Here is a 12,343-nt window from a genome sequence, read left to right as displayed (position 1 = left end):
TTTCTTCCGGGCTTGCTGGCAGTTTGGTTTCTGTGGTCTGCAGGGGGCAGTGTTGCTCCGCGGAGCTGCTTGCCCGTTTCTCCCCCGCCCGTCCGGTTTGAAAAAAGGTCTCAAAGCCTTTTGTGGTAATTGGCGGCGGATTTTCTTTCTGTGCTGGTGCCAGTTGGCTGGCTGGAAGCGCTGAGGCAAATGCTGAGACACACATTAAGCAAACTGACAAGTTAACAACAGAGAGAAAATGTTAAGCAGGTCAAAGGAAAAGTAGCAAATAACGTCACGTCGGAGGGAATCCTAATAAGATGAGGAGCTGATTTCTCAGCAGAAACTCTGCAGGCCAGAAGGGCGTGGCATGATGTATTTAAAGTGGTGAAAGGGAAAAACCTACAATCAAAAATACTCTACCAAGCAAGGCTCTTCTTTCAGATTCAACAGAGTAATCAAAACACAGGCCAAGGCTCAGAATTCAACAGTACCACACCAGCTTTACAACAAAGACTAAGGTAACATCTCTGCTGTTGCTGCTGCTGCCAAGTGGCTTCAGTCCTGTCCAACTCTGTGCGACCCCATAGATGGTAGCCCACCAGGCTCCCCTGTCCCTGGAATTCTCCAGGCAAGAACACTGGAGTCGGTTGCCATTTCCTTCTCCAATGCATGAAAGTAAAAAGTGACAGTGAAGTCGCTCAGTCTGTTCGACTCTAAGGGACCCCATGAACTGCAGCCTACCTGGCTGCTCTGTCCATGGATTTTCCAGGCAAGAGTACTCTAGGCAAGAACAAAAAGAAAGACCAATGGAACACAATAGGAAGCCCAGAGATAGACCCATGCACCTATGGGGCACTTCATCTATACCCAAGGAGGTAAGAATGTACAATGGAGAAAAGACAGCATCTTCAATAAGTGGTGCTGTGAAAATTAGACAGTAACATGTAAAAGAATGAAATTAGAATACTTCCTAACACAAAACGGGGGGAAAAAACCCTCAAAATCAATTAAAGACCAAATGTAAGGCCAGATACTATAAAATTCTTAGAGGAAGACATAGGAAAGGCTCAGAGAAATTAGTCTGGTGTGGTACTGTGTAAAAGAGTCAGACTCGACTAAGCGACTGAACTGAACTGAACTTGCTGTGTAAAATACTGTAAGTATAATTAGGTCCCATTTCTTTATTTTTATTTTATTTCCATTAATGGAAAGAGAATGTTGCTAAATTTTTTGTTAGAGTGTTCTGCCCATGAGTTCCTCTAAGAGTTTTATAGTATCTGGCCTTACATTTGGTCTTAATTGATTTTGAGTCCCCCCCCCCCCCCCCGCCCCTGTGGTGTTAGGAAGTATTCTAATTTCATTCTTTTACATGTTACTAATTTTCACAGCACCACTTACTGAAGATGCTGTCTTTTCTCCATTGTACATTCTTACCTCCTTGGGTATAGATGAGGTGCCCCACAGATGCATAGGTCTATCTCTGGGTTTCCTATTGTGTTCCATTGGTCTTTCTGTTCTTGCCTAGAGATGTTACATTCGTCTTTTTTGTAAAGCTGGTGTGGTACTGTTGAATTCTGAGCCTTTGCCTGTGTTTTGATTACTCTGTTGAATCTGAAAGAAGAGCCTTGCTTGGTAGAGTATTTTTGATTGTAGGTTTTTCCCTTTCACCACTTTAAATACATCATGCCACGCCCTTCTGGCCTGCAGAGTTTCTGCTGAGAAATCAGCTCCTCATCTTATTAGGATTCCCTCCGACGTTATTTGCTACTTTTCCTTTGACCTGCTTAACATTTTCTCTCTGTTGTTAACTTGTCAGTTTGCTTAATGTGTGTCTCAGCATTTGCCTCAGCACTTCCAGCCAGCCAACCGGCACAAGCACAGAAAGAAAATCCGCCGCCAATTACCACAAAAGGCTTTGAGACCTTTTTTCAAACCGGACGGGCGGGGGAGAAACGGGCAAGCAGCTCCGCGGAGCAACACTGCCCCCTGCAGACCACAGAAACCAAACTGCCAGCAAGCTCGGAAGAAAATCGATCCTTCCCGCTCGGTTTTCGGGCAGAGGACTTATGGGGGATGCCCCTGAGGACCAGAGAAAGAAAGGGAACCTCTCGAAGGGGCCCGGGCTAACCGCCCCTGGACCGCGCGAGTTCCGCTCGACCCGCCCACAGAACCACAGCGAGGCGGGCAAGAAGTCAGGAGGTCTAGGAATATCCGGGGTTGCTGAGGGCTGGTTCTGGGCCTGCCCCCGGGAGCAGTGAGGTCAGTGCCAGTCTCCCAGCCTGCATCCGCTGGGAGATTTCTCCCCGAAACTGCTTGGAACTTTCCACTGAGGGACTTGATCCCTGCTGTCCGGGTCGTGTCTAACCTGGCCCCAACAAGATGGTTATTTTGGGTCACTACCCTGCCCTCTTCTCTGTCAGTCGACTCTGGATTAAAGTCCCTTCCTGATTCACCTTGCAGTGAGCTGAGCAACTTGTACTCCATAACAGCTGATTACTTCCAGGTGCTTTGCATTATAAATGTGTTATCATGTCATAATCTTGATAGAGTGGATGAGTTGTTTTCTATGTAGTTTCCCTCCCCGCCCACTTTCATTTAGTATCTCATTGTAATAAATATGTTACTGTTGGTTTTCAGTCCGTCGGCCATGTCCGACTCTTAGCGACCCCATAACTGCATGCAGCACCTCAGGAGGCTTCCCTGTCCTTCACCATCTCCCGGAGCTTGCTCAGACTCCTGTCCATTGAGTCAGTGATGCCATCCAACCATCTTATCCTCTGTCATCCCCTTCTTCTCCTGCAGTCAGTCTTTCGAAGCATTGCAGGCTGTCTTACCCTGGATCCCAGTGAGCATTTTCTTTCACTCTTCCACTGGGGAGGGGAATGTATCCTGCAAACCAGTGTGCAAGCTACAATCTGACAGCCTTGAGACCTGAACATAGGGACATCTCTGAAGATCCCTGAGAACCTGGAGAGCTGACTCTTCCTTTGTGTGCCACAGGTCCCAAAGGCATAAAGTGAGGGCAGTAGTAGCATTTGCTTCTTGGGTGGTGTCCAGCACCAATTACCCAGCAGGATCTTAGCTCGGCACTTGTGCATGTTATTATTGTAGGTGGCTCAGATGGTAAGGAGTCAGCCTGCAGTGCAGGATAGCCAGATTCAATGGCTGGGTTGGGAAAATCCTCTGGAGAAGGAAATGGCAACCCACTCCATTATTCTTGCCTGGAGAATCCCATGGGCAGAGGAGCCTGGCAGGCTACATTCCAAGGGGTCTTAAAGAATCAGACAGGACTTAGTCACTTTCACTTCCACTTCACGTAATGATTTTGAAGTCAAAACTCACTGTCATAATACAGTTCTCTTTAAACATACAGGAATTCCTCAACGATCCGAAGCAAGACAAGGGTGAACCTTCCCTCCACTACCATTCACTATGTCAGCTTATATTATTTTATTGTAATTTTAAGTGTCAGTGGGTCCGGTGAAAGTTCTCACAACGGGCTCTCTGAAGGCTCAGATGCAGTTTGAATCAGCCAACCGGCACAAGCAGAGGAAAACAAAACAAAACCAGCCGCTGCTTGTGGGAAAAAGCTTCCTGTCATTTTTATTAAAGCGCGACAGCAGCAGGAAAAACCAGCCTGGCGACACTGTGGAGCAACACTGCCCCCTGCAGTCCACAGAAACCAAAACGCCGCAAGCCCGGAAGAAAAGTCATAGTTTCTGCTGGGTTTTCCTGCAGAGGACTGGACAGCGTGGATGCCAAAGTTAAGGGGGATGCCCGTAAGGACCAGAGAAAGGAAGGGAATCTCTGGACGGGGTCCGGCCAAACCATCCCTGGACAGCGAGCCGTCCGCGGGACCATAGCAACAGGGGCTGGAAGTCAGGGTGTCCGGGAAGATCCTGAGCTTGGTGGGCGGGGCTGAACTCGGATTTGGCTGGCTCTGGGCCTGCGCGCCGCCACCCCGTGAGGCCCGTGCCAGTCTCCTGGCCCTGGTCGGCTGGGAGTCTTCTCGGAGACCGCGTTTCGAACTCTCCACTGAACCTGACCGGTGACGTCCGGGTCCTGTCGCCCACTGCCGAAGCCCCCCACGTGCGGGGACGTTACAAGTGCCCTGTCCATTCTCCTCCCTCCCACCCCCGGCCTGTGAACGCGTTCCTCCCGTGGTACACTCACTGTTCTCTCAGGCCTCACTCTTCTGATCCGTCCTCAGTGACCACGAGGCTCACCTGGTCACCCCGGGAGACTCTCCGTCCTTAGCGATGTTCCCTTCCTCCCCACCGGAGCATCCCTCTGCCCACGTCCGGGTCCCGCCCCGGGCATCAGGAAAGACCGCGCCCCTCAGGCTGTCCTGTTTCCAGCCTTCCTCCCTGTCATCACCCTCAAAGTGACGTCCTGTCCTCCAGCTCCTTCCCACTAGTGCCAGTGCACTGATACCACAACCTCCCGGAGATGTCCAGCTCATGGACCACGCGTCCTTTCCCAGCATGCACCAGGCCCTCCTGGATAGGCTGAGCCAGGGCTGGAAGCTGTCCCCCACAAACACACCTCTCCCTGACAAACACAACTCTTGGGCTCCTTGCGGTCACCTAGCTACACTCCTAGACTACACACTAGTAACCTTCCTCCATGCTAATGACCACCAGCTCCACCCACTAATAATTCGTGGAGAATACCGAAGCAACCCCGTGCGATTTCTCAAGTTTCCCAGTTCCGATCTGCATGTTTCTGCCCTGGCACTCTGCTGCCCCTCTCTAGGCCTGCTCCTGACTGCACCCAGCCCCTCACCTCTGCCCGGGATCCCATGCCTTGCACCTTCTCAGGGACTTTGCACCTGCAGTTATCATTCCTCTCTCCTGAACCAGCACCTGCTCCCTCTACATCGGAGCATTCCACAGCACAGGGGGAAACCCACCGTCTTCCACCACCCTATTCTGCAGCTCCTGGCACATTACCAGTTGCCCTTCAAAGCAAAACTGCTTCAAATTCTGCTGAGATATTCTCTCCTCAGCCCCCTTCCGTGGAGCTTTTGTCCCAGTCACTCCACTCTAACTGGCCTCGTCATGGCCATCATTAATATCCATACTTCCTGATCCCACAGACACTCTTCAGTGCTCATCTTAGCCAACATCTCAGGCACCTTTGGCATATTTGACTCTTGCGTTCTTTATCCCTCTGTTTTTTTATATAGTTCAGGGGTGTGGGGCTTATGTGACAACAGCGTCTCCTAGATGTACTCGACAAGGTACACATTCTACACCTGGATATTGTTTGGGAAGTCTTGGGTGAAATGAAAGACAAGCCAAAGGAAAGAGCGTCCCAGTCACTGCGGGGTAACGGCCCGCAGAGGCAGTGGCAGGCAGAGGTGAGAGAGCTCAGACAAGGGAGGTGTGACAAGAAATGAAGAGGAACACCAGGGAAAGGAGGGTTCCACCCCATTCACTCTAGGGACTCCAGGGGCACAGTGTACAATGACCCAACGGAGGCTTTGGGCAGAAGGGTGGCTGCAGTTTAGGAATTTCATTTTCTGGAGCTGATCTTGGTTCCTGCTGCGGTGCAGGTGAGATCCAAGGGAGGGCTCTGCATCACCCGTGGCAGAAATGTAGAAAGGGGCTGAATCCAGACGAAGCCTAAGCAGGCAATGGGCTAGGGGACCTTGCGGCTGAGAATGAGGAGTGGACGTCCCTGCCCAGGGATGGGCTGGACGATCAGACCCAGATTCAGAGGGGTCTGCACATGCCAGAAGGGTGGCTGAGGCTCAGTCAGCCAGGGAGGACCGGGCCCACAGCAAGAGGAGGGAGACAAAAATGCAAGTTTCACCACCCCCACCCACAGGTGGTGCAGGTCAGCATCACCAGGTGGAGCCAGGAGAGGAGAGCACACCCTGCGAGCACACAGCCCGCTACTTCCAATACCGTGCTGCCGGGGACCAGCCCCGGCTGATCCAGGGTATTCGAAGGAGAGACGGCGTAGGCGAAGATCAGGAAACAATTGCTTAATTAAATGTTAATTAAGGATATAAAGAGTAATACAATGAGGATAGCTCAGTGAAGAAATTCAGTGGAGAAAAGAGGCTGAAATAAGGATAGCTCAGTGAAGAAATTCAGTGGAGAAAAGAGGCTGAATAATTCAGCCAGAAGGTAAGAGAAAGAACGACATGGTGAGACCAAGTTTCGGTGAACAAGGCCCGTACTTTATTTTCCAAAGTAGTTTTTATACCTTAAGTTATGCATAGAGGATAATGGGGGAAGGGGTAGAGTCAGGCAGCAAGCCAGGCTTTCTTCCTGCAAACTTAGCATATGCAAAAGTTAGGTGATTTTCATCATCTTCTGGCCCAGAGGCCTGTTAACATTTTAAGACCTTTTCTTCAGAAAACTTATTTTTCTCTAAAGGTGATTGGTCAGGAGCCACCCTCCAAAAGCATTAGATAAAGTTGCATTCCTACAGAGCAAAGGTGTGGTGGGCTATAACAAGAAAAAGAATTAACTCAAGGGTCCCAGGTTACAAACATTAAAGCTACTACTTACACCAATTATATTAATCAATACACTGCCAGGGACACAGCAGGTAAGGGATATGGAAACTTAGCAGCAAACATTGGCCCAACAAGTGAAAATCCCTTCACCAATACAATTTCTAATCAATCTTTTAACTATTCAAAAGAATCTGTGTTTACACAGTTTAGAACATCTCCTGCCTCTCACAGTTGGGAGGCTCTGAACAATCACGTGTGGCCGGAAAAACCTATTCAAGCAGGCTAGAGGATTTCCAAAGCAGTTTGTAGGTTAAAACACTGTCAGGCCCAGGAACTTTATTAACTGGAGCTGTAAGCTAACTCTTTTTTCAGAGAGGTAGTGGGGGACAGCCCCCCGTAAAGTCAGAGGTGTAGGTGAAAGCACAAAGCAGAAAGTAGGCAGACTCTGGTTTTGGGGGTAGATTGCTCGAGAATTTCCAGGGAGACTCCTGAGGCTTGATCCCGCCTTTGCGTATGCCAAGCCTCCTTCCTCATGACCTTTACCAGAGGCGGAGCTCGCTCCCCGCACCGTGCGTCTTTGGTTCCTTTCAAGACATGCTTCTTGAAAGTATAGACACCAGGACGGTCCTTATCTGGTTACCTCTCGATTCCTCCGCCATGTGCCCATCCACACAACATCCCCTTGCTAACGTCTCCCAAGAGCTCCGTGGGCCAACCATAGTACCCAGTGCTGTATTGGCCACAGACACATTCCGTTTTCAAAACCACTTTTCCTTGGTCAGAGTCTGTGACAGCAGCCCACCCTGGCTTTCCCCATACTTCTCAGGCCATTACTTCTAAGTCTATCTGTCCATTTACTTTGATCCCCTCCTAAATCTTGGGCTTTGTTTTCCTCTGGTTTCCAACCTCTGCCCTGTGCTCTTCCACTCCGTACATGATCCTTGGGTGACCACGTCACCCCCCAGAGCTTTTACCCATCTGACTTCTTTTCATCAGGATCCCCCTGTATGCTGTTGGATTTCCTATAACTAAATCTACCTAGAACGTCTCAGCTGGGCCCCAGATTCCCCACAGGCCGAGATGTATGGGGCATCTGCACTCAGTTGTCCCATAAGCCCTGCAGGCCTGCTAGTAGCCCCAGGCCAACGTTTCCTGTCTCATGGATGGGCACTGCCATCCACCCAGTTCCTTAAACCACAATCCTGGGCATGCTGCTGGCTGTGATCTTCACTGTGCCATGACTCCCCTGGAGCTGCTCTGGAAAAGGCTGACATGAGATCTTCCTGTTGCCACAGGTGGGGATGGGTTCCTCTGAGAGGCCCTGTTCCTGCAGACACGCTCTGAAGGTGTCCTGAGCTCGGGCCTTCACCCTCTTTTGGATATCTGAGAGAACCCGGGTGCTGTAATGCACCTGAGAGGTTGAAAGCCCTGTCTTTATCAAGATGATGAGTCAGGACACAGCAGTGCAAGCCCATCGCTGGGGAATGTGCCAAAGGATATCCGGAAGAGATCCCTAAGGAACGTTTAGGGAGGTGGGTCTTCATGGGTGTGCACCAAACAAGGGATTGCTTAACTGTATTTTTCCCAATAAGCATCCTGTTCCGATTTGGTCTTCATCTGAGCGCAGGAGTTAATTTGATAACACAGGAAAGAGTTTAAAATGGCAACTGAGCGCAGGCAGCAGATACGCTGACAGCAGATCCTCGTACATCAACATCAGCAGCTACAATTCTCAGCCATCTTTAATCTTTGATGTACTATTCTGATCTGTCGAATGACGTTATCTCCACAGTGTTTTAGAAATGTATTCAACTAACTAGGCACAAGGGATCCTGACAAGAACTAAAACGTACTGAGTTTCACTAACAACAGCAGGGTTTCAACTGGAAAACTTTGGATTCAGGAACACGCAGCAGAGCAAGCACAAGGTCAGTTTTCAAACCAGTATTAACTTGGGCAAGTTGTCCCTTTCCTCAGCCTAAGATAGCTGTCAAGTATAGCGGGTCATGATGAAAACATGCTTTCGCTGTAGAGAGGAGTCGCAAATTTTTGATCTTCGATTTCCTCCTGTAAGAAAGGGTTCTGTTTCCACAGCTGCAAGCTCAGCTTTCATAAGAGAACTTTTTCAGATAATGCTCATGCCAGGGCCACATTCCAGACCTACTACTTCAGACCCTCTGTGGATGTCCTGCCAGCATCAGCTCTTCTAAAGCCTCTCCAGGGGAGAATTGATGCATACTTTAGGTTGAGAAGCACAATCGCATGATGCTTCACCCGTCCTGGTTTTAAATAGAATCCTGAACTGAAGAGCCACGTTGGCTACTAAAGCAAAATTTTTTTAAAATATTGTGTCTTCCCTTCTGAGTGGTATTTTGACATATTTACTCACAGCCATATTTAGAACAATTTAAATGACTCAGTGGTGTGTTATGCCCCCAAGTTCCCTTCCTTACCAGACACTCAGGCAGATAGATGGATGGGGAAGGAATGCACCTCAGTCATGGCGGCAGGAGGATGGATGGAGTTCCGCTGTCTTGGTTACTGCTCTGCTGAGCATCCCTCCTGCGTTGCTTAGGTCAGGAAGGGGCCCTCGCACCAGGTTAACAGGTATTCCTGTGACCAGAGGTTGGAGCTAAGGGCTGAGATCTATGACTGAATCTGCGAAACGGAGGCTGGGTCCACGTGATTTGAGAAGGATGGGAAAACAACAAAGTAGAATTTCAGATGCAGGGTGCGTTCTAGGAGCCTGTCCAGAGCCACTGACTTGTGGTCACCCAATGGGCGCCTGTGCGTAAACACAGAGACACACTAGACGTGTGCTCACTGGGGATTCTGTCCTGACGTGCACAGCAACTGTCTCTGGAGGGAGCATCTAGCACATGTGGGGTTAGCCGGACCCAGAATGTGGAAGGAGCAGGGCACTCCTCATTGTTACAAAAGCAATGGCATATCTTTTCCCACATATTTCACTTGGACATCTGCATTACCTTCCTAAACTGCTTTACTGAGGTATAGATACACACCACAAATCACAGCCATTCAAAGCATCCAGTGCACTGTCTTTAATAACTTCACACAGTGGTGCAACCACCACCACAGTGCACTTGTGGAACACTGCCAGCACCACTAAAAGTTTCCGTGTACCCATCAGCAATTGATCCCCAACAGGACCTGCAGGCCCAGGCATCCTCTCATCTAATTTCTGTCTCTGTAGATTTGCCCTTTGTGGGCATTCACATCAACGGACTCCTGCAGGAAGTGGCCTTTTGTGTCTGGGTTCTTTCACTTAATACAGTGCTTTGGAGGCTCACCCATGAGGCAGCAGAAAGCAGAAGTTCATCACTTTTCATCCATCTGTGCTCTTCCACTGAATGGCTAAGAATACTCTGTTTACCACTCTCCAGCTGACAGACCTTTAGGCTGCTCCACTATTTGGAGATTATAAACAGTGCTGCTGTGAAAGACATGTAAGGATGAGTATTTGTGTGGACATAGGTTTCATTTCTCATTTCTCCATGATTTCATTTCTTCTTCTGCACGGTGCACAGGCTAGACCCTTCAGTCAGTGTGGAATAGAAGTGGTTGAAGCAGACCTCCTGTCCTGGTCTGGATCTCAAGAGGCAAGCATTCACTCAGACTCTACTAGATGTGATGTGACAAGAGCTGGATGTTTCTCACGGATGTTCTTCACACGGCAACGATGACCCCTTCTATCCTGAGATGGCTGACCATGTTTATTGATTTAGTTATTTACTTATCTGTCATGAACGGGTCTTGAACTGTGTCAAATGCTTTTTCTTTGTCTGTCAAGATGGCAGGTGGTTTCCGTCCTTCATTACATCAATACGCTGTTTCCCGTAACTGAAGTTGAGTGTTGGTCCAATACTGCCGTCCTGGGAAACATCTCGCACAGCCCTTTGCAAAATGTTTCTCGATTTGGTTTGCAGGTGCTGTGTTGAGGGTGTATGCATCGCTATCCATGATAGATATGGGTCTGTAGCTTTCTGGTGATGGCAAGTCTGGCTTTGGTACTGGGGTAATACTGTGCTTATAGCATGAATGAGGAAATGTTCCTCCTCCCTCCTGTCTATTCAGGAACAATCTGTGAAGGATGGGTGCTATTTCTTCTTTAAACCTTTGATATATTTCACTGGTGAAACTAGGAGGCCCAGGATTTCCCTCTGTGGGAAGGTCTTTAAATGAATGGTTCAATATCGTTGCTTGCTATAGGTACATTCAGATTTGTTATTTGGCCACTGCCTTTAACCCAACTCCCATCCAGTGTTCTCTGGCCTGTTGGTTCCTATGGCTTGGTCTCTGGCCTAGAATTTGACGTGCTGGACATCTCTGCACAACACAGGATTCTGGCTCCTACTCTGTAACTGGGGAGAGTATGCTGCTCAGAAGTGACCCCCAGATCACCAACACCCAAAGGGCAGGTTGGGGATACAAACTTTGAGGTGGGGAGGGGGTGGCACAGCTGATATCTTCATTTACAACCACCTATTCATCCTCCGGGCGCCCTCATGCAGGCTGTGGGTAATTCTGCAGTTGGGACTGGCACAGCAAAGACCCAGAGTACCCTGTGCCCTCCCCCGCCATGGCCACTTATCTACTCTGATCCTTGTCAGTCTTCTCGTCTCCTAGCAACGCAGCCTCACAGGGGATCAGTGATGCACTGGCCAGCACATCTAAGGGTGTCAGATCTCCTCTCTGCTCAGTGACTCAACTCTCAAGGGCAGGGACTGGCCATGCAATTCCTCCTCACCTCTCCGTCTCAACAGCCAGCCTGGCACGGCATGGAGGGGATGTAACATATACAGTGAAAACCTTCATGATTGGCTAAATGAGGGACTGTAATGGCAGGATCGACCTGGGTTGGCTGCTGGAGTGAGCCCATCGCATCCCACCCTGGGGAACTTGTGCCAGGCGGGGATGACCATCCCTGCCCCAGTGCACTGTGGCTAGCATCAGTGACGTATCTTATCCAGACTTGGTGTGCCACCAGCTGTGGACGGACACTGGAGTCACCGGGTCTTCTTACTTCACCCCAGCCTTTACGGAGGGTACAGTTGGGCATGCTCTGTCAGCAATAAACCTGCGCTCATATGGCCTATTAGTCTATGACAAAGGAGCCAAGAACATCCATCACGGAAAATGCTGTCTCTTCAATAAATGGTTATGGAAACCTGGACCCCTTTCTTCACAACATTCAAAAATAAACCACAACAACAGAAGATTAAAGACGAAATTGTTAGACCTTAAACCATAAAGCTCCTAGAAGAAGACGTAGGCAGTACGCTATTTGACATAGGTCTTAGCAATAGTTTTTTTGACATGTCTCCTCAGGAAAGAGCAAAAAAAGCAAAAATAAACAAATGGGAGTTCATCAAACTAAAAAGCTTTTACACAGCAAGGGAAACCGTCAACAAAAGAAAAAGGCAATCTGCTGAGTGGGAGAAGATATGAGCAAGTGATATACATCGGAAAACAGGTAGATATACAAAATAGCTAAAGGACTCATAGAATGTATTGGGAAAAACACCCAAAACCTGATTTTAAAGTGGGGCAAAGCACTGAATAGACATTTCTGCAAAGAAGAGATACAGATGGGTAATAGACATATGAAAAGATGCTCAACATCTCCTCCTCAGGGATTAGAAAATCACGACCACAGTGAAGTACTTCCTCACACTTGTCAAGTAGCTGTTTTCAAAAAGACAACAAATAAGAAATGTTGGGGAGGATGTAGAGAAAAGGAAACCCTGGTGAGGTGTTGGTGGAAATGTATATCGGTGCAGCCACTATGGAGACAATGAGGGTTTCCTCAAAAACTGAAAACAAGAACTACCATATGATCCAGCACTTCCACTTCTTGGTATTTTTCTT

This window comes from Bos indicus, chromosome X (assembly GCF_029378745.1).
Source record: "Bos indicus isolate NIAB-ARS_2022 breed Sahiwal x Tharparkar chromosome X, NIAB-ARS_B.indTharparkar_mat_pri_1.0, whole genome shotgun sequence".
Lineage (NCBI taxonomy): Eukaryota > Metazoa > Chordata > Mammalia > Artiodactyla > Bovidae > Bos > Bos indicus.
The sequence above is the reverse complement of the archived record's forward strand: the minus strand, read 5'-3'. Positions refer to the sequence as shown.